Genomic DNA, 26,934 nt, shown 5'->3' with positions numbered 1-26,934 from the left:
CCAGGTATAGTGCGAACAATAGGGGAGAGGAAGGGCATCCCTGTCTGGTCCCCCTAGCTATTTTTACTTCATCTGAAAGCCCCCCATTCACCCTTATCCTTGCTGCTGGATTCTTATACAATACCTGGATCGCTTTTATAAAGGATTCACCCAACCCACACCATCTCATTACACACCAAAGATATTTCCAGTCCACCCTATCGAATGCCTTCTCGGCATCGAGGAAAAGTGCTGCTACAGGATCTCCTAATATTTCTGCATGATCAAATACTGTAATCACAGTTCTTACGTGTTGCGTAGTCCCTTTCCCAGGTATAAAGCCGTGCTGGATAGGGGTCACTAACTGCTCAATCACTCCTGCAAGTCTCTTTGCTAAAATCTTAGAATATATTTTGATATCCGAGTTCATTAATGTAATTGGCCTGTATGATCCTGGCATTTCTGGTGACTTTCCTTTTTTTAAAATTACTATTATATTACCCCCCCCCCCACCCCCCCCCCCCAGGACTCTGGGCTAAGGTCTCCTACCTGTGCTTGTTGCATAATTATGCACATATCTGCTAAGAGTTCGTTTTTAAAAATCTGATAAAATTCTAGCGGAATTTGATCTGGCCCTGTTGCTTTACCTTTCGGCAGGCTATCAAGAGCTTCCTCCACCTCTCCTAGCAGTATTGGACTGTCCAATATTTCTTTATCCTCTTCTGAAATCGCCGGAGGGGGTATGTTATCCAAATACTTCTCAATCTCCCCCAAGTTTGGTACCTCTTCTGGAGTATATAAGTCTGCGTAGAACTTCCTAAATACCTCTCTTACTGCATCAGTCTCCATAACCAGATTTCCCTGTATATCCCGTATTTCTTTTACTCCTGCTTCAGCTGCTCTCTGCCTAGTTCTAGCTGCCAGCACCCGCCCTACCTTCTCACTAAGCTCATATGTCTTTTCCTTGTTGGACAAAAATTTTTCTACCGCCTGTCTAGCCAGGCTTCCACTGCCTCTGCTTTTAATGCTATTATTCTAAGCAGACAATCCTCTAGAGGACTATTATTTCTTATTAACCTACTTAGATTCTCCTCCTCCCTTAGTAATTTATGCTCTACCAGCTCTCTCCTTTCCCTTTCTCTTTTTTGTCTTCCCAGCACAAAACTCAATGTTTCACCCCTTATTCCTGCCTTAAATGCATCCCAAACTACTCCTATAGCTGCTGTCCCCCTATTGATATCCCAAAACCCTTTAATCCATTTTGACATGTGCACCGCACATTCCACATATAGGGGTTTTGGGTGGGGAAGTGTATTATTATCCAGGTATTCATTTTAAAACCTAAGGAATAATGTATTGTTAATAAAAAAAAATAAAGATTAATAAAATCATTAATTATTACAGATTTTATTAAATTAAGGAAACTAACTTTTTGGGATGGGAGGCAAGTGTAATAGGACATTGGGTGGGGAACTGTATTAATACTCAGGGGTTAATTTTAAGACCAGAGTATTTAAAAAAAAAAGGTTTACATATTAAACTATTAATACATTAATCAAATTAAGGACACTACATTTAGCAGTGTGAAGCAAGTGAAAATAGGGTTTTGGGTGGGGGAGTGTATTACAACTCTGCTATTAATACCTAAATATTAAATATAAATGTTTACTTATTTTAAAAAAATGATATTTTTGAAACAAAGCACACAAAAAACGTTAGAAATCATTATTTAAAATAAAATAAAAACACTTAAAAAATTTTAAATAAGCAAAATCATTTACTAGTGCAACAAGTTAGACAGAAATAAGACAACTTGTTAGAAAAGTCATATTTCTTCATTTAATTTATTAAATTACATATTTAAAAAAAAATAACGAGAAATATTTTTAAATGGCAAAACATATTTTTAAACACTGCTAAAACATTTCCCCACGTATTTGCATTGTTTCAAATAATGGACAATGTCCTTTTTATTTTTTAGCAGCCAGGCCTGACGAATGCAATTGAGATTCATTCTCTACAGTCGGTTGAGGTTCGGGCAAGTATTGGAAGTAAGAGAAGAGTTGCAGCAGGTAAGATCATTTTAAGTACATATCTCTAGTACATTGGTGGTTAACTTTACTGTATGGTAGAAGTAGGGAGGTACTTAATTTGTAGGTGTGTTTAAAACGTATGTTCCGTATGCCAACCACAAACTTTTTTCCACGTGCAAGTTGCAGCAGTTTTCCTCCATTGTGGAGTTTGTTGTAAGCTCAAAATAGGCTTTAAAAAATCTGTAATAGATGTAGAATAGATGTTAACAAGTAGGAACGTAAAAAAAATCCTTAATTTAGTGTAAAGGAAATTACAAAAATGCCAATTAAATTGTGGTGTAACATGACAACAGGTAAGTAATGTAGTGATTAGGTAGGTAGTGTTAGTAGTGGAAGATGCACGCTAGACTGTCCTGGTAGTCTGAAGCCACCATCAACGAAAACTGTTGTAATTTGGCCAATAGTCGTTCAAACATTTCCTTACTTTTTTTGGAAACACGTGGGTTCAGGCTACCTGACAGATTGCGCAATTCCCATTTCTCGAAAGCTTTGCTCCTTCTTTAAAACTTCGAAGAAATTATATAGGTTGGGGTGACGTTTTCCAATTGCTTTATTGAAGGAATGATACCATCCCTAAATGGCATTGCTAGTTTTTGCACCTCCTCCTAACCACGTTGTGTAGCAGTTCCACCATTCAATTGTGAATCTTGGCTTCTTCCTGCGACCCAACCTGCTTAGACGGCCAATTCAGATTTCCTCAAAGTAAATTAGTAGGGAGGACGGCTTTTTATCATTTTGGATAAAGAAATCAGACTCAGAAATTGAAGAGTAAAATTCTTCTTTACTGTCAGGAGGAACAAAGCTCAACGTGGTTAGTTTGTGTAATTCAAATTGTGTTTGTGAAGTTATCCTCAACTAAGGATGTTTTTTCCATTTCAAGCCAAAACACCTGTGAAAAATGAAGATAAAATATAATTGAATTTGGGGTTCTGAGTACAGTTTGGTTACCGTGTTTACAGTGGAGGCTCCTCTGCTAAGGCGGATGAGCCTCGCGCACTGCTTTTCACCACTGCAAGGAAGAATAAAATGCTAGTAATTCAACGTTATTATCATTTAATTTTTTCCTGTTGCTGCAGCTTTGCGGGGTATGGGCTGCTCTGCTGACAAGCAGGGGAGGAGTGGTTTTCACTCCCTACGTGGGATGCCAAACAGTAATGTACACTGAGCATGTCCTCCACTCAGGCTGCATTACAGCCTGGGTGCAGGACATGCCCAAGCCCCCAGTCCCCGTCTGATCACCAAACCAGGGTGCAGTAATAAATCACCACACATTGCGGGTTCCAAGAACATTTATTAAGTCCTTAAGTAAACAGGTGCTCCCAGCTTGACGGAAAGGTTTCCGTGAACATTCTAACACAGGCTCTAAGAGTCAGCACGGACCGTACCAAGGGAGAAGAAGGGAGAGGGGTGGGAGGAGGGAAGCGACCAACAGGTGCAAAGTCACAACACACCTTTCCCCCTAGGGAGAACAGAAAAGAGGTGAAGGGCAAGACCCCTCCAAGGGAGGAGAAAGCAGGCCAGAAGAGAAGCAAAAACAGAACGAGGGGTAGAGAAGGCGAGAGGAGGAGGCCGGGAAAGGGAAACAATAGGAGAAAGAAAGGGAGAGAGAGAGAGAAAAAATGCAGGAAAGTTGGGAGCAGGGGGAAGGTGATCCTGAATGGGGGAGATGGCGCAACAAGGATAAATAGAGTCTTACGCAGAAGACCCCAATAAGTTTCAAAACAGAACACCCTGAATGAGAATGTTAAGGTCCCCCTTCCAAGGAGAAGAACAACCTTCCTTCATCCTAAGGAAAAGGAAGAAAAATAGGTATTGACCACACCTGCCCCAAAGGGTACCGGGTACAAGTATAACAAACGACTAATCCCAACAATGACTGAGAAATCCCATATAAGAATGAAGGTGCAATTAGTCCAAACAAGAGTTAAAGTACAACACATTACTCGTTATGTTTTTTTTCCCAATTCCCACTGAATAAAAATATGATATAACCGTAAACATGGTGAGGAGAGGGAAGAAAAGGGACCAATACAAGATGTCCTTTCCCCAACATTAAAGAAAAATCTTGCAATAGTATGCTGTGTCACTAGTCATTACGAACCAGGGCACTCTAGTTTATTATTGCCCAAATGCTTGCTCCATTTCTCCACCCCGGTGAGTTGCCACCGTCACAGACTTCTTTTTCTTGGGGAATTTCCTGAACCAAGTTGCACTGCAACTTCCCCTACTCCTACGACAGTTTACCTTCTCATCACAATGATCAGCGTCAGGTCCAACAAGACTCCCCTTGATGTCCTTTGAATCCCTGCCAAATGCAAAACCTGCTGTACCAGCCTCATCAAGGACCCATCTGTCAGCTGATTCCTTGAAACTAGTACAGTTGAAGAACGAGGTTGAGTCTTCCCTGTTTTTGTACACAAATACACTCCTGTCTTCTTTGCGTGACCAGAACATATCTAGTTGAACTTTGCGGTGTGAACTTCGAGCGTTGTGATGCGCCTCCACCCTTTTATTATCAGACACTTCGCCATTTATCCTGGCCCAGTACTCTCCTTGCTTGCTTCCCTTACATTTACTTAGGCTCTGCCTATTAACTTCAGCATGGTCAAAGTCATTTGCGTTGTGATGCGACTCTTCCATTTTATTATCAGACACTTCGCTATTTATCCTGACCCAGTTATCTCCTTGCTTGCTTCCTTTATATTTACTTAGGCTCTGACTATCAACCCCTGCATGGTCAAAGTCATTTGCACATTTCACCCTTGTCCAACGGCTAGAGTCGGCCACTGCAGTAGAGCGCCACGCTTTCTCACCTTTGTGGCTTGAAAATTTACACATATCCTTCTTTACTCTTGTGAATATAGATTCCATATCAGTTCCCCTATTAGTCATTTCTTTTTTTCTCACGCCAACCTCAGCACAGGCCTTTTCTCCAAGTTTTTTGTCTATACTTTCATCCTCTCCATTCCTCAAGGATGTTTCTTTGCGAATTTTGAATTCCCTCATTTCTGCTTCACTTGTCTTCTCTTTCTTCTTCTTCACCTTTGTCTCTCCAACACCAATAGCTGTCTGTGGTGTTCTCTCCTTTAACACCTCCCACTTTATAAAATCCCGACAGTTGTCACGTGTCATCTTACTTACGGGGTCTGTTTTTGTGGGGTTTTCTGTAAATCCTAATTTCTTTTGATCATCCCACCCTAGAACAGCTATCTCTTCTTCTGAAATGTAAACTTGGACCCAAGTGCTTCTCTTCATGTAACCTAGTTTCATCACTCTTCTACCAACCAAGCTAATGTTGAATCCAGAGTATGTTACCAGGGATGTGTCTGCTTCTTCCAATGTACTCCCTAGATTAACTTCCAATTTCTTTCTCCATATACTTTTGCTTATTACAGTGTGAGGTGACCCAGTGTCTACTTTAATGTCAATTTCCACTTCAGCCATGTTGATCATATACTCAAGTGCCGTTCCCTTTACTTGCACAATTTTTTTGAAAACTCCTACTTCCTCGAATATTGTGTTCCTATGTGTATGCCCATTCGCTAATTGCTTGCAATGTTCATCTAAAACTTGCATGACTTTACCAAATACATTCCTGTCTTTTCCCTTACTGATTTCTTTTCCCATATTGTTGTCCACTCTCCATCCAACGGCTCCTAAACAGCGTAGCAACATTTCTACTCTCTCCTCTGGTGTAAATGGCTCTTTCTATTCCTCAAGAATGGACAAGTAATTGTTAAAATATTCCTTCCATTCCCCCCATTCTGCCCAATTAACACCAAATTTTTTATTAAATGACTCAGGTGGTGTCAATTTATACATCATGTACTTATCCATTAAAATGTAGCACTAAGTAACCTCTTGACTATGGGGTTTAACGGTGCTGCTTTGATAATTGTGCTCAAGAAAGTTGAAGGAGGGGCGTTAAGTTATGTTATGCTTTAACAATATAAACTGTATAGGTTGAATTAATAATTGCCTTAAAATACCCTGCGAGTCTTCTTCTATTTTATTAGTATATCTTCCTAATAATCACCATAGTGCTTTTCTCATAGACCTGTTTATTCCTCCCAGATTTTTTTTTTTTTTCTTCAGGGATGCAATTTCCAAGCGGTGCAACTAGAAACTTGTATTTGCCAGGATGCGAATGCAGTGTCCAAAAGTAAGATGGCGCCACTGCGTGTGGTGCGTCCCACTCTGTGCGCGCTAAAACACTTAGGAAAATAATATGCTGGAAGGACGCCGTTGGAAACTGCCAGTGAGAAATACCTCACATACCTGAATTGTCAACTCAGTATAAGCTAATTGATACTTTAAAAATGGTTAAGCAAGGTAGTTCCAAAACAATTGGCACTCACAGATGCCGCTTTCCACAATGGTGTATGAAACTTTTCAAGTATAGTACAATCACACTCTTTAATGATGGTAGTGCAATTATTAGAGTGACTACGTCGTTTCCAAATCACTGCTCAAAATTTTCTTTTGTAGAATTACACTACACTGCCCCATGTTTTCCCTCAGCTTTCCAATTGGATTAACTACGTATAATATCACTTTTAAATGGGGTATATTACCATTTGGTGCGTGGGCTGGACGGCCACAGGTTGGCAGCACCTACGAACATCAGCTCTATGATGCGCGCTGTGGAAATAAGGAGGTTAACTCTTCCCAAGCTTAACACTAAACTCCGATCAATATCCAATGCGGTAACAAAGAGTAAACTTTGCTTTCAGCTCCACTCAAATCTCCTCCTCACAGCGAACGAGACTATCTCCAATATTCACACAGAAAGTAATGAAGGCTACGAAGTCCTCTTTCTTTTTCACAATTACAGGGCGGGAACTTCCTGTCGAAGACTCTGCGGTTCCTCGGAGCAAGACCTGCTACGTCTTCTCCCTCACGAGTGTTCAGTGCTTCTCACGCCCCGCACACCAGTCCTCACAAACCACAGAGGGGACAAAGCAAGGTGCTTGCAGGGCGCCCACTCAGTGACAGGATCGAAACAATGCCTCCAGAAGTCGTTCGCTGCGTCACATTAACTTTGACAGCTTCTCACTTAGCCCCAAGCTCCTTAACGGCAAACCCGTCGGGCTGAAAACTCCCCGAATACTTGTCATGCAGTAGGGAGAAATGGGTTACACTGCATCTGACGAACCCTGTATTCTACACCACGGTGACTGAGGAGAACACGCGCCACTCCGGCACTGCACCGACGGCAAAGCTCCTCTGCATCACAAGCGCTAACTGCAGCCGTTCCTCTTCACACGCTCACCCTCGGCCTCTTCTCCTTCAGAGATAGCTGATCACTGCCACAGGTAGAACAGCTCTCACAAGGTCACGCTGTGCTCACTCCGCAGGCGCCGCCTGCTGCCGTCTCACTTCACTTGAAGCAGCCAATTCCGCTGGGCTCACCACAGAGATACCAGCTAGAAGATCCACCAACTCCAGTCAAACTTGACACGGAAGAACAAAATTCCTCTGCTCCACACGGTACGAGCTCACCTTCATCGAGACCACACACCCTGCTTCCTTTTGCGTTCCGGGTGTGAGCACCACACGTCCCCAAAGGGAACAGTTCAGCTCATTTCAACAATATGTCCGCCGTTCCCATGACCTTCCTTCATCGACTGGGTAAGTCATCATTTTCAATAATTTTCTCCGCTCAAGCATCAAATTGCTCCAGGGGGAGGCACCACGCTGACCCTGGCTCAGCTCCTCTCCCTCGTCGCCAAAAATGTAGTAATAAATCACCACACATTGAGGGTTCCAAGAACATTTATTAAGTCCTTAAGTAAACAGGTGCTCCCAGCTTGACGGAAAGGTCTCCGTGAACATTCTAACACAGGCGCACGGACCGTACCAAGGGAGAAGAAGGGAGAGGGGTGGGAGGAGGGAAGCGACCAACAGGTGCAAAGTCACAACACAGGGCACTCAGACAAATCACATTGCTGCATTGCAGCAGAGTGACTGGCTCAGGGGAGCCTGGGTGCTTCTTGGTCCGACCATAGGGAAGAGGAGGGGAGATGCAGTGAGGAGAGAAGTGAATTTTTATTTTTTATTTACCCCCGCCCTTCCCGCCACACCTGATCCATGCCAGCTGACAGTTTATCAATGTTAATTCAAAATAAATGACTTTTCTAGGACTTTTGTTCTTTATTGTAGGTTTTACCACAGATAGCAATTCTGTGTAGGTTGAGGATTGCCGATCAGGACGTAAATTATATACTAATGGCACTGAAGTATTAATAATGGTAGCATGAATAGTATACATTTGGATGAATCAATGGGCGTAAACTTGAATGTCCCATCCTTCTTCTAAAGTTCACTGTACTCAAGGGTCACCAGGGTATGGGTGGGGCTAAAAAAAATATTACTCTTTCTTGAGGGTTTGGTTGCCATGCAACAGGAAAGGTACATCACTGAAAGTTAGTTCAGGGGGTTTATTAATGTCAGAGTATGTTTGAGGGGCTACACTGTGTGAATTACTTGCCTGTTTTCTTCTTTAGACCATTCAACGGAGGTTGGGTATGGAGGGCATACTGCTTGCAACATGCATGGGAATATTTTGTGACACCTCCTGCAAAACTGAGCCACAGGGATCATTTGAGATGGATATGAGCATGTATATGTGCTGCACATGTTCTCCAACTTCAATCTCCATTGCAGAGGCAGAGTGGTTATGCTCTATTGTACTAAAAACAGTCTGCTTTAGAGTAACCATTATACCTGTGCACCGGGGTGATACTACACACACCTCCAATTATTCCTGGGTTCAGTTATCTTCTCCTTACAGTAAACATAGCACTGTACTTTAAAATTCTGTTTCCATGTTCTACATCCAATGCTTGGAAAAAACATGACATTTTGTTGAGGCCTGCAAAAACAAAATAAAAATAGAAAAGGTATTAATTACATTTTAGTGTTTTGATACGGATACCTTTTTATTTATTTTTTCCTATTGAAAGGGAGGAATGATGTACAAATTATTACTTTCTGTACGAGGGCAAAAACTGAAAAAGGTAATTTCTTTTGAAAGGGTACGTTTTAGAATTTTGAAAACTATAGTTGCCTTGAGGGAGAAAAATGGTATTAATTGGTTGCTCAAAAACTCGGAGTTAAAACTTGTTTTTACCTTGGAGTACTCTTGTTTTGGATGATGTTGAGGTTTAATTTGTTGTTGAACTTTGGTTTGCGGCATGTTGAAGCGAGGAAGTAATACTTAGTTTGTTCTTTCTTCAAGGTGGTCGTGTGTTTTTTTGTGCTGAGACTGGAACTTTAGAACACTGTTTGCTTTTGTGAGAAAATAAATATTATATTTTATTAAAAGTATATTTTGTGTTTTATTGAAAATGTTCTTTTAAAATTATGGTCTATGTCCATCACCTGCTCGGAGGTAAGTACTCGGTGGACTTTGAATAGTAATTATGCCCCGTCACTCTCCAGCATCTGCTCTGAGGTAAGTATCCAGTGGTGTTAAATAGAAAATTAGCCCCCCCATCCATTGTCCAGCATCTGCTCAGATGGACACCCCCAGCAGAATTAGAATAGTAATTTTGCCCCAACCACTGCCCAACACCTGTCCTGAGGGACACCACCAGCAGAATTAGAATAGAAAATTAGACCCCCAACTACAGTAGAGCACCTGCCTTGAGTGACGCTCCCAGCAGAGATAGAAAAGAAAATTACCCCCAAATCACTGTCTAGCACCTGCCCAGAGGGATGCCCCCAGAGGAGTTAGAATAAAAAATTATCCCCCCAACCAACATCCACCGCCTACCCAGAAGAATGCCCCCAGCGGCGTTAGAAAAGAAAATTAGCCCCCAACCACCATCTAGCACCTGCCCAGAAGGATGCCCCAGCGGAGTTAGAAAAGAAAATTAGCCCCCCCCCATCACTGTCCAGCACCTGCCCTGAGGGATGGCCCAGGCGGAGTTGGAATAGAAAATTAGTCCCCCATCCACTGTCAAATGCTTGCCCTGAGGGACCCCCCAGCAGAGTTATCATGGAAAATTAGCCCCCCAACCACTGTCCATCACTGCCCAAAGGGATGCCTCCGGCGGCGTTAGAAAAGAAAATGAGCCCCCTCCCGCCACTGTCCAGCACTTGCCCAGAGGGTGATCCCTGATAGAGTTAGAATAGAAAATGAACCCCCTTACCACCGCCCAGCATCTTCCCAGCGGGACACCTTTGGCGGAGTTAGAATAGAAAATTAGCCCCTTTACCACTGTCCAGCACCTGCCCAGATGGATGCTCACAGCGGAGCTAGAAGAGAAAATGTGCCGCCCTAACACTGTCTGCAGTCCTTCTAAAGAGCTCTGAAACATTGTTGCACAGAACTTCATTGAGACCTGTGTAAAAAAATGCGGAGTTAGAATAGAAAATTTGCCCCTCTACCACTGTCCAGCACCTGCCCAGATGGATACTCACAGCCGAGCTAGAAGAGAAAATGTGCCGCCCTAACACTGTCTGCAGTCCTTCTAAAGAGCTCTGAACCATTGTTGCACAGAACTACATTGAGACCTGTGTAAAAAAATGCTCCCAAATTGGAGAGAATATGTATTTAATAGTTACACACATATGAAACGCAAAACAACAGTATGTACAAGAATTCCGGGGGAAGAAAGGTTGGAAATCACCAGAATTCCAAACCTCAGGCATGTATATGTATATACATAGTGACTACGTTGATTATTACATATTAGGAACAGTTACAATATGGAAAAACATCTTATGCTCCATTCGAAATAGTGTGGAGTCAAGATGTGTTTTTCAACTACGTTTTGATCTCAACTAAAAACAAGTGATCATCATCATCAGGAGGCACAGATATATACCTGAGAAATGCCTGTAAGCCAAGCTAGGGATGCCTCCTTAGTCGGTAGTCCACAAGGTAATGATCGGGAGTATCCAGGGCCAGACTGGCCGTAGTGGGCACCGGGTGTTTCCCTGGTGGGCCGCCAGGGTGGGGGCCGGTTTTGGGTACCTGGTGGACTGTTTTTGTTACCGGAGGCGCAATATTGGCATCCTGTAACAAAATCGGCCAAAACCGGCACCTTCAAACAGCTCGGCCGCACCCCCCTGTCCCCCAGGGATGCCGGCCGAGCAGTTTGCCAGGGCCGATTTCGGTTTCCCGTCCGGCCCTGGAAGTTTCCCGGAGTAAGGGGCCTGAATTCTGTAGAGTCGCGCTTTAGCATCTAAGCACTACGTCATTACGTAGCGAGAGCGGCGGCCATCTTGGATCACGCTGGAAATGCGCGATTCGAGTCTGAGCTCTCGGAGAGGCAGCACGCCCGGCGCTCTCCTGCAGAAGTAATCTAAATAAAGTAATATAGTGCCTCCACCTATTCCAGTGTTCTGTCATCCTTGCCAGGGACACACAATATTACAGTGGCGACGAGGCTGAGACCCTGGAAAAAAAAAACGAAGGGAAGGAAAGACCAGCACCACGTGGCAGGAGACAGCCATGAGAAGAGGCAGAAACGAAGAGGGGTGAAGATAAAGCGCAGCAGGAGAGCATGGCAGTGGCACAGGAAGACACACCGGTACAGAAGTCATACCAACACAACCAGGTACGAGGGCAACCAGACCAAGGAACGGAGAGACAGGATAGGCCCCCTGGGAACCCCACAAAGAGCAAAAAGAACACAGGAGACACAGACAAGGACAGGCCCCTGCAGCAATACCCAGCAGAAAATAGAAGGAGGAACAAAGAAAAAAAACTGAGGGAATAGCCTGAGAGGGAAGACACGTACCAGACAGAGGCCCTGGCGGAGTCAGCGAGAAGTGGAGCGAGGGGCGCAGAGAGTCCCCAATTTTGACCAGAGCAGGGCGAGGAGACAAGTGCACCAGGCAGTCCGAAAAGCCAGGAAACAGCACCAAAACAACGCGAAGAAATGTGTGCGCAAGCGTCATCAATGACGACACCGATTCAGTTTCTAACAAAACCCGGAGAGCCCCTAATGAAGTGGGAGGACTGGAGAGAGTACATCCTAAACTACATAGAAGCCCTGGAAGACGAGAATGAAGAGGCGTTCACAAGCAAGAGGAAGAAAAGAATACTCTTACATAACTTAGGCCCGGAAGGGATTAGAGTGTTTCAAAACCTTGTACCCAAGCCCCGGCAAGCAGGAGATGACGATGTGTTCGCGCACGCAATAGAAGAACAAAATGAGCACTACAGGCCAGCAGTGTGCACGTCTATAGACCGGTACAATTTCCAGCAGAGAAAGCAGGAGGTGGGAGAGTCAATTGACGAGTATGTGGCGGCGCTGAAGAAGTTAGCGACGACGTGCAAGTTTGGTGCGCTGCACGATGAATTCATAAAAGACCAGATAGTCATGCACACCACTAACAAAACAGTGCAGGACAAATTGTGGGCAAGTGGCGAAGCCACGCTAAAGGAAGTGATTGCCATTGTAAAGAAGGTTGAATTGACAAAAAGGTGCGCAGACGCAGCAAGGAGAGAAACAGTCACGAGGGCCTTGGTGAACAAGGTAGACGACGAAGAACCCACGGGAAGAAACAAGAGTGCGGGGACGAACAGTAGAGGACCCAATAGATGGCCTGGGAAACCGGTGCAGCAAGGAAAGCAAAACAGAGTAAGCAAGAACACGTGCTTTCGATGCAGCAGTCAAGCCCACGAGGCCTACGACAAAAGATGCCCGGCGTTTTGAGCGAAGTGCATGTTCTGTGGCATAATTGGACACTATGAAAAAGTGTGTCGCCGGAAGGTGAAATATGTTGAACAAGATCCGGAAGACGCGGAGGAGAGAGAACACGAAGAAGAGGACACAGTACTAGTATAGAAGATCAAGTGCTAGGCGTAGATATCAAAAGATCACGAAGACCGCAGTGTGACATGCTGATTGGAGAAGTACAGATCAGTTTCGTAGTAGACTCTGGATCACCGTATACCATCGTCCAAAGAGCAGTGTGGAATGAGAGGTTTAAGCCCCACCTAGGACCTCGGTTGGAACGTCCGGATATAAGACCTGTCTCATACACGGGAGAACAAATTCCCATGGTAGGTTACAGAGCACTAAAATTCGAATCCAATGGACGGAGCGCTGAGTGCAAATTGTACGTAGCGGAAAAGGGCCAGTCAGTCCTAGGCTGGATGGATCAGGGAGACCTGGGCATACAATTAGACCCGGGAGGTGACGTACAAGTGCTAATGACAGCACCCGAACAATGGCCAGACTTAGAGAAAATGAAAAGGGGCTTCCCCAAGGTGTTCGGAGGGAAAGTCGGAAAACTGGAGAAGTTCACACACCGGATAGACTCAAGGAAAACTCCAAACCTGTATCTCGCAAGGTGCGGAATGTCCCCATAGCGGTGAGAGAGGCGGTACAACAGGAACTACGAAGATTAGAGGAGAATGGGATAATAGAGCCCATAAACTGTGCGGAGTGGTTGGCGCCCCTAGTGGTAGCGATGAAACCTAACAACAAGGTTCGGCTATGTGTGGACCTGAGAGAACTAAACAAGTGCATCGTGGTGGAAAAGTTTCCTTTACCCCGCATTGAGGAAATGTTGGCGAGGACCAGAGGAATAAAATGGTTCTCCACCATGGATCTCACGTCTGCATATCACCAAATAGCCCTACACATTAAAGCAGGAAGCTAACATCATTCATAACACCCTTTGGGTGTTACCAATTCCGCAGGATGCCATTTGGACTTGCCTCGGCAGCGGCCGTCTTCCAGAAACTCATGCACCGTCTCTTCAAGGACCAGGAAGGGGTGCAGTACTTCCAGTACGAAATATTGGTGATGGGGAAAGACCGGAAGGATCATGACACGAAATTGGACAAGGTGCTAAGTGTCGTAGAAGAGAAAGGCGTCACAGCAGAGTGGGAGAAGTGCTATCTTGGAATGGCCTCCGTCACCTACCTAGGACACGAAATAGGAGAGCAAGGCATTACACCAAAAAGGGAAAATGTAAAAGCCATTTGCGATGCTCCGCCTCCATCCAGCAAGGAAGAAGTAAGATCCTTCTTATGGATGGCTGAATATTACAGCAAATTCGTACGACACTTTGCCACCAAGACACATCATCTGAAGCAACATATAAGGGACAAAACCGTGTTCACATGGACAGAAGAGACGCAAGGGGAATTCGAAGGCATCAAGAAGGACATCAGCCGAGCCATACCCCTGCAAGAATATGATCCTCAAGGACAAACGGTGTTGGCGACAGATGCCAGTGACAAAGGGCTGGGAGCAGTCCTCATGCAAGAAAGAAGGAATGGAACAACAGAAACTCTCAGCTTCGCCTCCAGAGCCCTATCAGACACAGAAAAGAAATTTAGCGTCATAGAAAAAGAGATGCTAGCAGCGGTTTGGGCCATGGGCAAATTCCGCCAGTTCCTATGGGGCACGAGGTTTTAACTGAAGACTGACCACAAACCCCTAGTAAAGGTGCTTACGTCCTGTGGGCACACAAATGCAACTCCCAGAATAGCCAAGATGACTCTGAAACTGCTCGAGTACCGATATGACGTGGAGTACGTCCCGGGAAGTAAGAACAAGGTAGCAGATTACCTTAGTAGAGCTGCTGCAATGGAAAGAGCACTAGACGGAGCAGAAGTGAGCAATGAGATGGTAGCCTTGATGGAAGACCCGGAGAAAGTGATTAGCAACCAAGAGTGGACTGGAGTGTATGGAGAAGATAAGGACATCCAAGAAGTGAAGGAATACATAGTTAGAGGATGGTCTGAAAAAAAGCACCTGAGGACAACCCTCAAGAAATTGTATGAGGTGCGAGAAGAATTGTCCCTGGACGACAAAGGCATCTTCCTGTAGAGAGGAGACAAAGTTGTACCTCCGATGGAATTGATATCACGATTGTTGGCGATTCTTCATGAAGGTCATCTAGGGATCGTGAAAACTAAGATGAGGGGCAAGCATCGATATTGGTGGCCCGGGATGGACATACAAACTGAGAGACATGTGAGGGAGTGTGACCAATGCCAACGAGCGGACAAGACGATGACTCCCTTGAGGCCAGCCTTAGGGAAATTTATTCACCCGAGGAATCTTTGGTAGGAGCTATCCAGAGACATACTGGGACCAATACTAGATGACCAGGGTACCCCAAAATACCTATGTGTCATAGTGGACAGATACTCAAAATGGCCTGAAGTACACGTGCAAGAAGAAATGGACACAGAAATTATACTTAAGTTCCTCACTGCAACCTTTCTCAGGGAAGACATACCAAAATCAGTTTTGAGTGACAATGGTCCCCAGTTTACCTCAGAGAAGTGGCTCAAATATATGGAGAGGAATGGCGTCACATCCAAGAACACATCCATATACCATCTTGCTGGAAAGGGACAAGTGGAGCGCTTCAACCGAGTACTAATGGAGTCCATCCAGGCAGCCATCATGATGAGCAAGGATTGGGAAAAAAGGTCCAAAATATGATATGGGCCTACCGCATCACCCCAACGAGCATGGGGTACAGCCCCTTCCAAATTCTAAGGGGTAGAGATCCCTTCACGAAAGATAACTTGGCGTGGAAAGAGAAAACCATAACCAGCAAATGGTCCCCTGCAGTGGTGCAGCACAATCTAGAAAAAGCCCAAACGATATATACCGAACATTACAACAGAAGGAAGAATGTGAAGGAAACATCCCTGGAGAAAGGAGAATGGGTCAGGGTCAAATTGGCGGTACTACAGAAAAAAGGTGACAGCAAATACAGTCGTCCTTACAAGTAAAGGAGGTGTATGATTGGGCTGCATTGCTTAGTGATGGGAATGTGTGGTCTCAAGATCGCATGTCCCGGTGCAATAAGATCCTGCAATGGTACCCGGAAGACAGAGAGCAATCTACAATGGACCGGAGGTTCCTGGAGAATGACATTGTAAGCCCGGAAGGAGAAGGGAGCATGATTATGGAAGGACAGGAAGAAGATCAAGGGGGCAGTGAAGTTCCCTGAGCAGAGGTATGCCCGAAAGAAGAGAAAGACTCCCGGCAGAGAAAGACTGAGTACACAAGAAGAGAGAGTGGCGGGTCCTACTATGAACAGTCCCAGAGAAGCTGCTTCCACCCCGGTAAGACAAACAAGGGGGGGGGGGGGGGCAAGAGTGATTGTGAGGCCCGCGAGATATCGGGATTATGAGCTGGGAGAAGCAAAGTACTCTGATGTGTAGAGACTGCAGTTTTCATTGTTTATATATAACAAGCATTTGCAATGCATAAGGTCTCGCATTAGGAAAGTTTGAGCTATTGGTATTGTAAATGACACATTTTTTATTTATGTGTTGGTTTTGAAAATAGCAAAAATAGCTTTGTCATTTACAGTGCCAATAGTTATAACTTGTGACACCTATAGCATTTGTAATGCAATATGTGTTATATTCACGTGACTTAGATGTATTGATATTACAAATAACAATGGCTTTTGATTTTTTTAATAATTAAAACTTAAATAAAAGTTATTGTAATTTATAATGGCAATAGCTTAAACTTTTGTAAATAACTTTTGTGAAGAATATGTTCAGTGTATTTTATTGTGACGAAAATCCAAGAACAAAAGTGAAATACTAACCTCTTTTTGTGACATTTGTAATAAAGCTTGAAACATTGAGAGAACATATTTGACCCAGTTGTTGTTTAATGGTTGCACAGATTGATGCTGTGGTGGCGCTGAGTGATGTTGTGGTGGCGACTAGTGATGCTGTGGCATTCAAGGATCCTGTGGTAGCGCATAGTGATGTTGTTGTGCCCCTTGGTGATGCTGTGGTGGTGCTGAGTAATGCTGTGGTGATGCGATAGATAGAGTGAGTGGGATAAATAGATAGATAGAGTGAGGGCGATAGATAGATAGATAGAGTGAGGGCGATAGATAGATAGATAGAGTGAGGGCGATAGAGGGAGGGCGATAGATAGAGTGAGGGCGATCGATAGAGTGAGGGCGATCGATAGATAGATGGAGGGCGATAGATAGAGTGAGGGAGGGCGATAGATAGCTAGACAGATAGATAGAGTGATCGCGATCAGTATCTAGATAAATAGATAGATAGAATGATAGATAGATAGAGTGAGGGTGTAAGATAGTGAGGGCAATAGATAGATAGAGTGAGGGCGATAGCAAGATAGAGTGAGGGCGATAGATAGAGTGAGGGCGATAGAGTGAGGGCGATAGATAGAGTGAGGGCGATAGATAGAGTGAGGGCAAAAGATAGATAGATTGATAGAGTGAGGTAGATAGATAGATAGATAGATAGATAGATAGATAGATAGATAGATAGATAGATAGATAGATAGATAGATAGATAGATAGATAGATAGATAGATAGATAGATAGATAGATAGAGATAGGACCCGATTCACAGAATGAACTTAAGACTCAATCCTAAACTTACTACTATTTTGGTATTCACAGAATGCACTTACTACTTTTGGCATTCACAGAATGAACTTACTACTTTTGGTATTCACAGAAGTTAGGATTTTGTCTTAAGTTTGTCTTAAGACAAACTTAAGACAAAATCCTAACTTCTGTTAAGACAAACTTAAGACAAAATCCTAACTTCTGTGAATACCAAAAGTAGTAAGTTCATTCTGTGAATGCCAAAAGTAGTAAGTGCATTCTGTGAATACCAAAATAGTAGTAAGTTTAGGATTGAGTCTTAAGTTCCTTCTGTGAATCGGGCCCATAGATAGATAGAGTGAGGCCGATAGATAGAGTGAGGGCGATAGATAGATAGTGAGGGCAATAGATAGATAGAGTGAGGGCAATAGCAAGATAGAGTGAGGGCGATAGATAGAGTGAGGCCGATAGATAGATAGATAGATAGATAGATAGATAGATAGATAGATAGATAGATAGATAGATCGATAGATAGATAGATAGATAGATAGAGTGAGGGCGATAGATCGATAGACAGAGTGAGGGTGATAGATCGATAGATAGATAGATGGATAGATAGATAGATAGTTGTGTGTGCGGTTGTGTGTGTGGTTGTGTGTGTGTGGTTATGTGTGTGTGGTTGTGTGTGTTATGCTTTGTTTTGCTATGCTATGTTTTGTTATGCTATGCTATGTTTTGTTGTGTTTGGTATGCTATGCTAGGTTTTGCTAGGCTATGATATGTTTTGTTTTGCTATGTGTTGTTGTGTTTTGTTAAGGTATGCTATGGTTTGTTGTGTTTTGCTATGTTTTGTTATGCTATGTGTTGTGTTTTGTTATGCTATGTTTTGTTATGTTATGCTATGTTTTGTTATGCTATGCAATGTTTTGTTTTGCTATTCTATGCTTTGTTTTGCTATTCTATGCTTGGTTTTGCTATTCTATGCTTTGTTTTGTTATGCTATGCTATGTTCTTTTGCTATCCTATGCTTTGTTTTGTTATGCTATGCAATGCTTTGTTGTGTTTTGCTATGATTTGTTATGCTATGTGTTGTGTTGTGTTTTGTTTTGCTATGCTATGTTTTGTTATGCTATGCAATGTTTTGTTATGCTATGCTATGTTTTGTTGTGTTTTGCTATGCAATGCTTTGTTATGCTATGCTTTGTTGTGTTTTGTTATGCTATGTTTTGTTATGCTATGCTTTGTTATGCTATGTTTTGCTATGCTATGCTTTGTTATGCTATGCTATGTTTTGTTATGCTATGCTATATGTTGTGTTATATTATGCTATGCTTTGTTTTGCTATGCTATGTTTTGCTATGCTATGCTATGTTTTGTTGTGTTTGATATGCTATGTTTTGCTATGCTATTATATGTTTTGTTTTGCTGTGCTATGTTTTGTTGAGCTATGCTATGTTTTGTTGTGTTTTGCTGTTTTGTTATGCTATGTGTTGTGTTTTGTTATGCTATGTTTTGTCATGTTATGCAATGTTTTGTTATGCTATGCTATGTTTGTTTTGCTATCCTATGCTTTGTTTTGTTATGCTATGCTCCGTTTAGTTTTGCTATCCTATGCTTTGTTTAGTTATTCTATGCTATGTTTTGTTGTGTTTTGTTATGCTATGCTATGTTGTGTTTTGATATGCTATTCTTTGTTATGCTATTTTTTGTTATGCTATGCTATGTTTTGTTGTGTTTTATTATGCTATGCTTTGTTTTGCTATGTTATGCTATGCTTTGTTATGCTATGCTTTTTTATGCTATGCTTTGTTATGCTATGCCAAGCGTTGTTTTGTTAGGCTATGCTATGTTGTGTTTTGTTATGCTATGCTATATTGTATTTTGTTGTGCTATGCTATGTTTTGTTGTGTTTTGTTATGCTATGCTAGGTTTTGCTATGCTTTGCAATGCTATGTTTTGTTATGTATGCTATATTTTGTTGTGTGTTATGCTATGCTATGCTATGTTTTGTTGTGTTTTGTTGTTTTGTTATGCTATGCTTTGTTTTAAGTTATGTTATGCTATGCTTTGTTATGTTATGCTGTTTTGTTCTGCTATGTGTTGTGTTTTGTTTTGCTATGTTTTGTTTTATGTTATGCTATGCTATGTTTAATTTTGCTATCCTATGCTTTGTTATGCTATGCTATGTTTTGTTGTGTTTTATTATGCTATGCTTTGTTTTGCTATGCTATGTTTTGTTTTGTTATGCTATGCTTTGTTATACTATGTTTTGTTATGCTAAGCTTTGTTTTTTATGCTATGCTATGTTGTGTTTGGTTATGCTATGCTATGTTTTGTTGTGTTTTCTTATGCTATGTTTTGCTATGCTTTGCAATGCTGTGTTTTGTTATGTATGCTATGTTTTGTTGTGTTTAGTTATGCTATGCTATATTTTGTTGTGTTTTGCTATGTTTTGTTTTGCTATGTTTTGTTATGCTATGCTTTGTTTTATGTTACGTTATGCTATGCTATGTTTTGTTTTACTAAGCTATGTTTTGTTCTGCTATTCTTTGTTATGTTATGCTATGGTTGTTTTGTTATGCTATGCTACGTTTTGCTGTCTTTTGCTATGTTTTGTTATGCTATGCTTTGTTTTATGTTATGTTATGCTATGTTTTGTTCTGCTATGTTTTGTTGTGTTATGTTATGCTATGCTGTTTTGCTTTACTATGATATGTTTTGTTTTGCTATGCTTTATGTTATGCTTTGTTTTGTTATGCTATGTTTTGTTATGCTATGCTATGTTTTGTTGTGTTTTGTTATGCTATGTTCTGTTGTGTTGTGTTTTGCTATGCTATGTTTTGTTATGCTATGATTTGTTTTGCTATCCTATGCTTTGTTTTGTTATGCTGTGCTTTTGCTATCCTATGCTTTTGTTTGTTATGCTATGCTATGCTGTGTTTCGTTATGCTATGCTAAGTTTTGTTATGCTATGCGGGTATGTGAGGGTGTGTGAGTGTGTGTGAGGGTGAGTGAGGGTGAGTGAGGGTGAGTGAGGGTGAGTGAGGGAGGGTGAGTGAGGGTGAGTGAGGGTGAGGGGGGTGAGGGGGGTGAGGGGGGTGAGGGTGTGTGAGTGTGATGGTGTGTGAGGGCGAGGGGTTGCGAGGGTGAGGGGGTGTGAGGGTGAGGGTGTGAGAGGGTGAGGGGGTGTGAGGGTGAGTGAGGGTGAGGGGGTGTGAGGGTGTGTGAGGGTGAGTGAGGGTGTGTGAGGGTATGTGAGGGTGAGAGTGTGTGAGGGTGAGAGGGTGTGAGGGTGAGGGGGTGTTAGGGTGAGGGGTGTGAGGGTGGTTGAGGGGTAGTGAGGGTGAGGGGGGTGAGGGGTGTGAGGGTGAGGGGGGTGAGAGGGTGAGAGGGTGAGAGGGTGTGAGGGTGAGGTGGTGTGAGGGTGAGGGAGTGTGAGGGTGAGTGAGAGTGAGAGGGTGTATGAAGGTGAGGGGGTGTGAGGGTGAGAGGGTGTGTGAGGGTTAGAGGGTGAGAGGGTGAGAGGGTGAGAGGGTGTGTGAGGGTGAGAGGGTGTGTGAGGGTGAGAGGGTGAGTGAGGGTGAGGGTGTGTGAGAGTGAGGGGGTGTGAGGGTGAGGAGGTGTGTGAGGGGTCAGGGGGATGTGAGTGGGTGAGGGCGAGTGAGGGGTGTGAGGGTGAGTGTCTCCAATGAATGTGCTGCTTCGCCTTCTTTGAAAATGTTCAGTGCTGCAAATAGAGCATGCCGCCCTAATTATCACAGCATGAGGCACCAAAGGGATAATTATCACAGCATGCAGAGAGGCGCCCCACACTGCTGGAGCACTCAACTGCACATTAATTATAGTTGAGTGCTCCAGCAGCCTGGGGCGCCTGTTGACATGCTGTGATAAGTGGGGTCTCATGCTGTGATATTTGTTACTTGCAGGTGCACAAGCTGTTCCACTGTGAAGCTCGTTCACAGACCTGAATCGGCTCGTGCCCATACTACAATAAAAACGGGGCGGGAACAGGATACTGAATCCCGCCCCTCCAGGACTCCCTGACCTGCCTCATGGTTGCCAAGGCAATATTTCTAAAAAATATTGTCGTGCTACCGTAAGGCAGGTCATGGAGTCCTCGAGAGGCGGGATCCAGAGTAGACAAATCTGCTAAACAGGAGCTTTTTCCAATGGCAGGCCTCCGTTTCCAGAGGCCTGCCAATGGAAATAAGGGGCGTGGCTTCACACCATACTGAAATCCCCTGCTCACAATATCTCTTTGCCTGCAGCAGGGCCATGCCCTGCAATGCAGGCTTCGACCTAAAAAGGGGGAGATATGTAGAGTCGCGCTCTAGCATCTGAGCGCCACGTCATTACGTAGCAAGAGCAGCGGCCATCTTGGATCGCGCTGAAAATACGCGATTCGAGTTGGAGTTTTCGGAGAGGCAGTACGCCTGGCGCTCTCCTGAAGAAGTAATCTAAAAGTAATATAGTGCCTCCACCTATTCCAGTGTCCTGTCATCCTTGCCAGGGACACACAACATTACAAATTCTCGAGGTGGAGTAGTGGTAATGAAGCTGCTAATGCGGAACCCTGCAGCAGAACACCCAATACCGGAGAAGTTCAAGGAGGGTAAAGCGTGCACACGATGGTGGAATCAGACAGCTGGCCACGTAGCAGCCATCTTTCTTTTTATTATTTTACTTATGTTTGGTTGTATTTATTTGCTTGTAATTATAACAACGTAAAACTTACAATGACAGGACAGTCTTTTGTTCTAAGAAGATTGTTTTGTAGGAAAGCAGGTGTGAGTACGGTTTGTTTGATCTGCAGGAAAAAGTGACATATGTCGATATAGGGAAGAATTATTTCCATATGTTGTGGCAACTTTACTCTAGCGAAAATGCGAGCACCTGCTCTAAAGCATGGCCACAGTGCAATTATATTGCAAGGCTGTATGCCCCGCGTGAAGTTATTATAAAACATAATTAGACCCTCCTGGCAGTGACCAGTAGCTGATCTGAGAGGTGACCCATGCGGAGTTCCATTACTAATATAGTCCCCCTGCCACCCTCTAGGACCAGCGTAAGGGATGTCTCCAGATGAGTTTGTTCAGACAATTATTTGCCTTGTCAATACACAACTTTTACTTGGGTCTTCCACCTTAGAGGTGGTTGTTGGAAAAATGTGCCCCTCAAAATATTGTGAAGTACATGTGCAGAAGGTCATCTTTGTTACCTCTTATAATAATTAACTGTTTCTAGAAAATATTGTCAGGGAATTGTGAAGACCAATGTAGTATGTGCTTACTTTAATAGTATGTCTTTAGTTGTAAATGATTAAAGGTAGCAGAGAAACCTGCAAGTTATCTAACAAAAAAAAATGTTCTTTAGACAATATTACTACACTATATTTGCTAGGTGAACATGAGTAGGTATGTGTGTACGCTGTACTTACTTTGAACGAAAGGTTGCACTGTCGACGTACAGCTGTTTTTTTTACTCAGAGGAGGTCTCAGAGACATGCTGTGATGATCCACTGATACCTGGTAGACGGCTACATTTTATAAGTTTTTTCCTGCGGTAAGTCTTTTTTTAAAGAAAATTCTTTCGACAGCATTATTTTAACAATATTTCAAACGTGTCACAACGTGACGTTTTTAAATTTGTTTTTGTTTAAACGTTTAATGTAATAGACAAACCAAGATGCCAAATTTGCTTTGGGAAACGTGGAAGAGTATTAGTCAACATTAGACTACAGGATCAAAATACGGCAGTGTGCTTTGTGCAGAAATTCAACAATAATTCTATTTAACAAACGTATATATTTCAAAAACGCAGTTACAGTAATTGGCCAATCTCCATGCTCCTCGCTTGTAAATGTACATTCATTGTGATTTCTTTTTCCGTTTAATTGCATTTGGTGTTGTAATGGTAATTGAAGTAAATGTATGCGTTATAATGGCATTCGTAGTAGCTGTATTTTATATGATTCCCTATGTGATGGTGTGATATTGGCATTCAATGTAGAAACTGGTGCGGTGAAGCCATTGTTTCCTATTAGTTGTAGAACTCTTTGTTGTTAAGGCTTTCATTGTTGTATCATGAAGTTATGTTCTGTGAGTCCAATATTTATACATGGTGCCAACTTTTGAAGGGGTGTGGGAATACCTGGGCTACTCCCACGCCTGCTTCTGGAAAGTTCTTCCCATCCCCTGCCAAAGCTCCAAGAATGTGTGGTGACAAAAGGAGAGTGTCATGTTCCTTTGTGTGTGCTTGAGGCAAGCCCTTTGAAGTGTAAAAACCTATTTAAAATCTATGACACTTTGTCTAATGGTCTCACATAGGAAGCAATGGCTTCACTTGTCTCTTAGTCTTCTAATCATCTTACTCTTCTGGAATCCTTTGACAGTCTCCCCTGACCAAATCTTGGTCCTGATAAATAAGATTAAATCTGGCACACCAGCGGAACTTGCTTCTCCCCATATCATGGCGAACCTGGCTCCAGCACTTTTTCCTACAATTACCGGTCTGTTTAATCGGTCCCTAAATACTGAAACTATTCCCACTACTACTCGCATTTGAGACCTATTTGAAGGAAACCCATGGCAGATCCTTTCGAACTTGAAAATTATGGACGGTAGTTAATAAACAGGTGATGTCTTTTTTTGGAAACCCATTGTTTGCTAGTCCCTTCCCAGTCTGGCTTCAGGATGTCCCATAGTGCAGAAACAGCATTGGTGGACGTTCTTGACACCATCAGACTTTCTCTGGATGAATGCCACCCAGGCATGTTGGTAAATATAGATCTATCAGCAGCATTCAACACCATCTCATATACAATTCTAGTCCAAAAACTAGTGGAGATTAGTGGTGGTGGAAAAGCCCTAGCCTGGCTAAAAAACATTAAGAGATAGGACTCAGTTCAGTTAGACCTCTTTACTTCTTAGACCATGGCTTTGAAGCACAAGTTACTTACCTTCGGTAACGATATATCTGTAAGAAACAGTAGTTAGTATTAGATCCCTTAATTTAGAATATCCCCAGGCGTCAGACTGGATCCGGAAACTTTTGCGTAGCAGTACCCTTGCGCGTTGGCAGGCGTCGTCTGCGACTCCGTGTCCGTCGTTGCCTCCGCGTCAGTCGTCGGCATTGTTGGCGCCGGGATGCCGTCACCGGAGTACTTAGACGCCGCCCTCACGCGCTGACGTCAGTTCTTATACACAGCTTTTCCGCGCCAGACACACAGAGCCATTATAAAAACCAACACTGGTGCCATGAAACTAGGGCCCTGAAAGGGGGATGTTTTGTGTCCAGACGGTGGAACCGCTCTACCTCTTTAGAGGGATGCGGAGGCGGAAAGAATGTGGGCAAAGTGATGGACTGCCCGATGTGGAAGGCTGTGACTACCTTGTTATGTTATAGTTTTGGTAAAGCGCAAACAGCTGCCCCAGCAAAGAGGCGTCCCGGCGCTAAGGAACTACAGATACTCTACTGAGGATGGGTAGAGAGGGGAAGAGGTGGCCTAGGGGGAGGGGAACAGATGGGTCTTGATGGCCTTCCGGAAGGTAGCCAGGTTATCCAAGGAGCGGATGTCCTGTGGCAGTGTTCCAAAGCTTGGCTCCCAGAACCCTGAAGGAGCGACCGCCAGTGTGGCATAGCTTTGTGCGGGGTACGCTCAGTAGGTGTTGGCCTGAGAAGCGCAGATTGCGCCGCGGTACATAGGGTGTAAGGAGAGGTCGCAACAGTTCTGGGCGCCCGAGTTTAATGATTTTGAAAGTCATAATGAGGGTTTTAAACTGGATTCTGGAGTCAATAGGTAGCCAGTGCAGCTTACGGATTGTGGCTCTAGTGGAGCATCTGCGAGGAAGACCAACCAAGGCTCTTGCCGCAGAATTCTGCACGCGTTGCAGTCGCGCTATCTCTCCTTTGTTGGCGCCAAGAAGAAGAACATTGCCGTAATCTAGGCGGGAGAGAATCGTGGCTTGGACAATGAGTTGACGAACTTTGGCGTCAAAGAAGCCAAGTATGGGGCTGAGACTCCTCAACAGACCAACACAAGTAGCTGCCACTTTTTTTGTGTGGGTCTGCAAGTTGAGTGAGGAGTCCATCCAAACTCCTAGGTTTTTGACCAGGCATTTGGGAGGTGGGATGGTGCCTAGTGACGAGGGCCACCAGTGCTCATTCCAGTAGCTGGTGTTCTTTCCAAAGAGCAGCACCTCCGTCTTGCCTGCATTGAGCTGCAGGCAGTTGTCCGTCATCCATTGGGCCACTGCAGCAAGGCCATCCCTAAATCTCGAGGCCGAAGTGGAAGGGCCTTCCGTGAGAGTGATGGCCAGCTGCGTGTCATCAGCGTAAGACACCAGCGTTGGGTCCCACCCTTGGGCAGGAAAGAGAGTCTTGTCCGCAACACAACCTTGTCCGGATGGACAGAAAGGAAAGGAGGCTTGGAGGAAAGAGCCTGGAGCTCACTCACTCTCCTGGCAGAGGTGATGGCAACCAGGAAAGCAGTCTTAAGAGTAAGAAGACAGAGAGGACAGTTATGAAGCGGCTCAAAGGGAGCACACATCAGGTACGTCAGCACCAGGTTCAAGTCCCACTGGGGCATCACAAAAGGAACAGGGGGAAACATATGAGTGATGCCCTTCAAGAACCTATTTACAATCGGGGACTTGAAGAAAGAAGGCTGATCAGGTAGCCTTAAGCAGGCGGAAAGGGCAGAAAGGTAGCCCTTGATAGTGCCCAGACCAGAGCCCTGCTGGGCAAGAGAAAGAAGGAAGAGGAGAACCTCAGAAAGGGGGGCAGAGAGTGGATCCAGCCTTTGCTGTGCACCATGCCACAAATCTGTTCCACCTGCAGGCGTATGCCGACTTTGTGAAGAAACGCCTAGCTGCCAGAATCACATTACAATCTTCAGGTGGCAAGTCAAATGGCCTTAACTGTCGCCGCTCAATCTCCAAGCATGGAGGTGGGGACTGGACAGGTTCGGGTAGGGGACCGTCCCCTGCTGCTGTGACAGAAAGGTCCTCTTGAAGAGGCAGATGAATCGGGGGATCAACAGACATGCTGAGTAGCTCGGGATTCCTGTATCTTTGTGCCCAGTACGGAGCCCCGAGGATGATTTGGGTCCGGTCTATTTGGCCTCCCAGGCTCAAGGGATAAGATCTTGAAGGTTGGAAGTCATATCTTACGAGGACAACACACAACTTATAACCATATGGAAAATGTTGAATCAACCAAGATCAGTTTCAGGGAATGTATGAGAAAATAGCCCTCTGGATGTCTTCCAATTGCTTCCAACATAGTGCAGGATTGACTGAAATGTGGATCTTGAAAAAACTCTGTCTTTTTGGTCTGAGGACTGGTGGTCTCTGGAATTCGGTCCAGGCCCAACCAAGGTAGTTAGAAATTTGGGCATACTGATTGATGATGCCCTCTCCATAAAAGATCAAGGAAAATTCCATATTGGGTCTTGCTTCGGAATTATTCACCTTCTCAGGAGAGCTCTCCAATGGCTGCCTTTGCAGTCTAGAAAATCCATTACTCAGGCACTTATAAGTCA

This window comes from Lissotriton vulgaris, chromosome 12 (genome assembly GCF_964263255.1).
Source record: "Lissotriton vulgaris chromosome 12, aLisVul1.2, whole genome shotgun sequence".
In the NCBI taxonomy this organism is placed as follows: domain Eukaryota; kingdom Metazoa; phylum Chordata; class Amphibia; order Caudata; family Salamandridae; genus Lissotriton; species Lissotriton vulgaris.
This window is presented reverse-complemented; position numbering follows the sequence as displayed.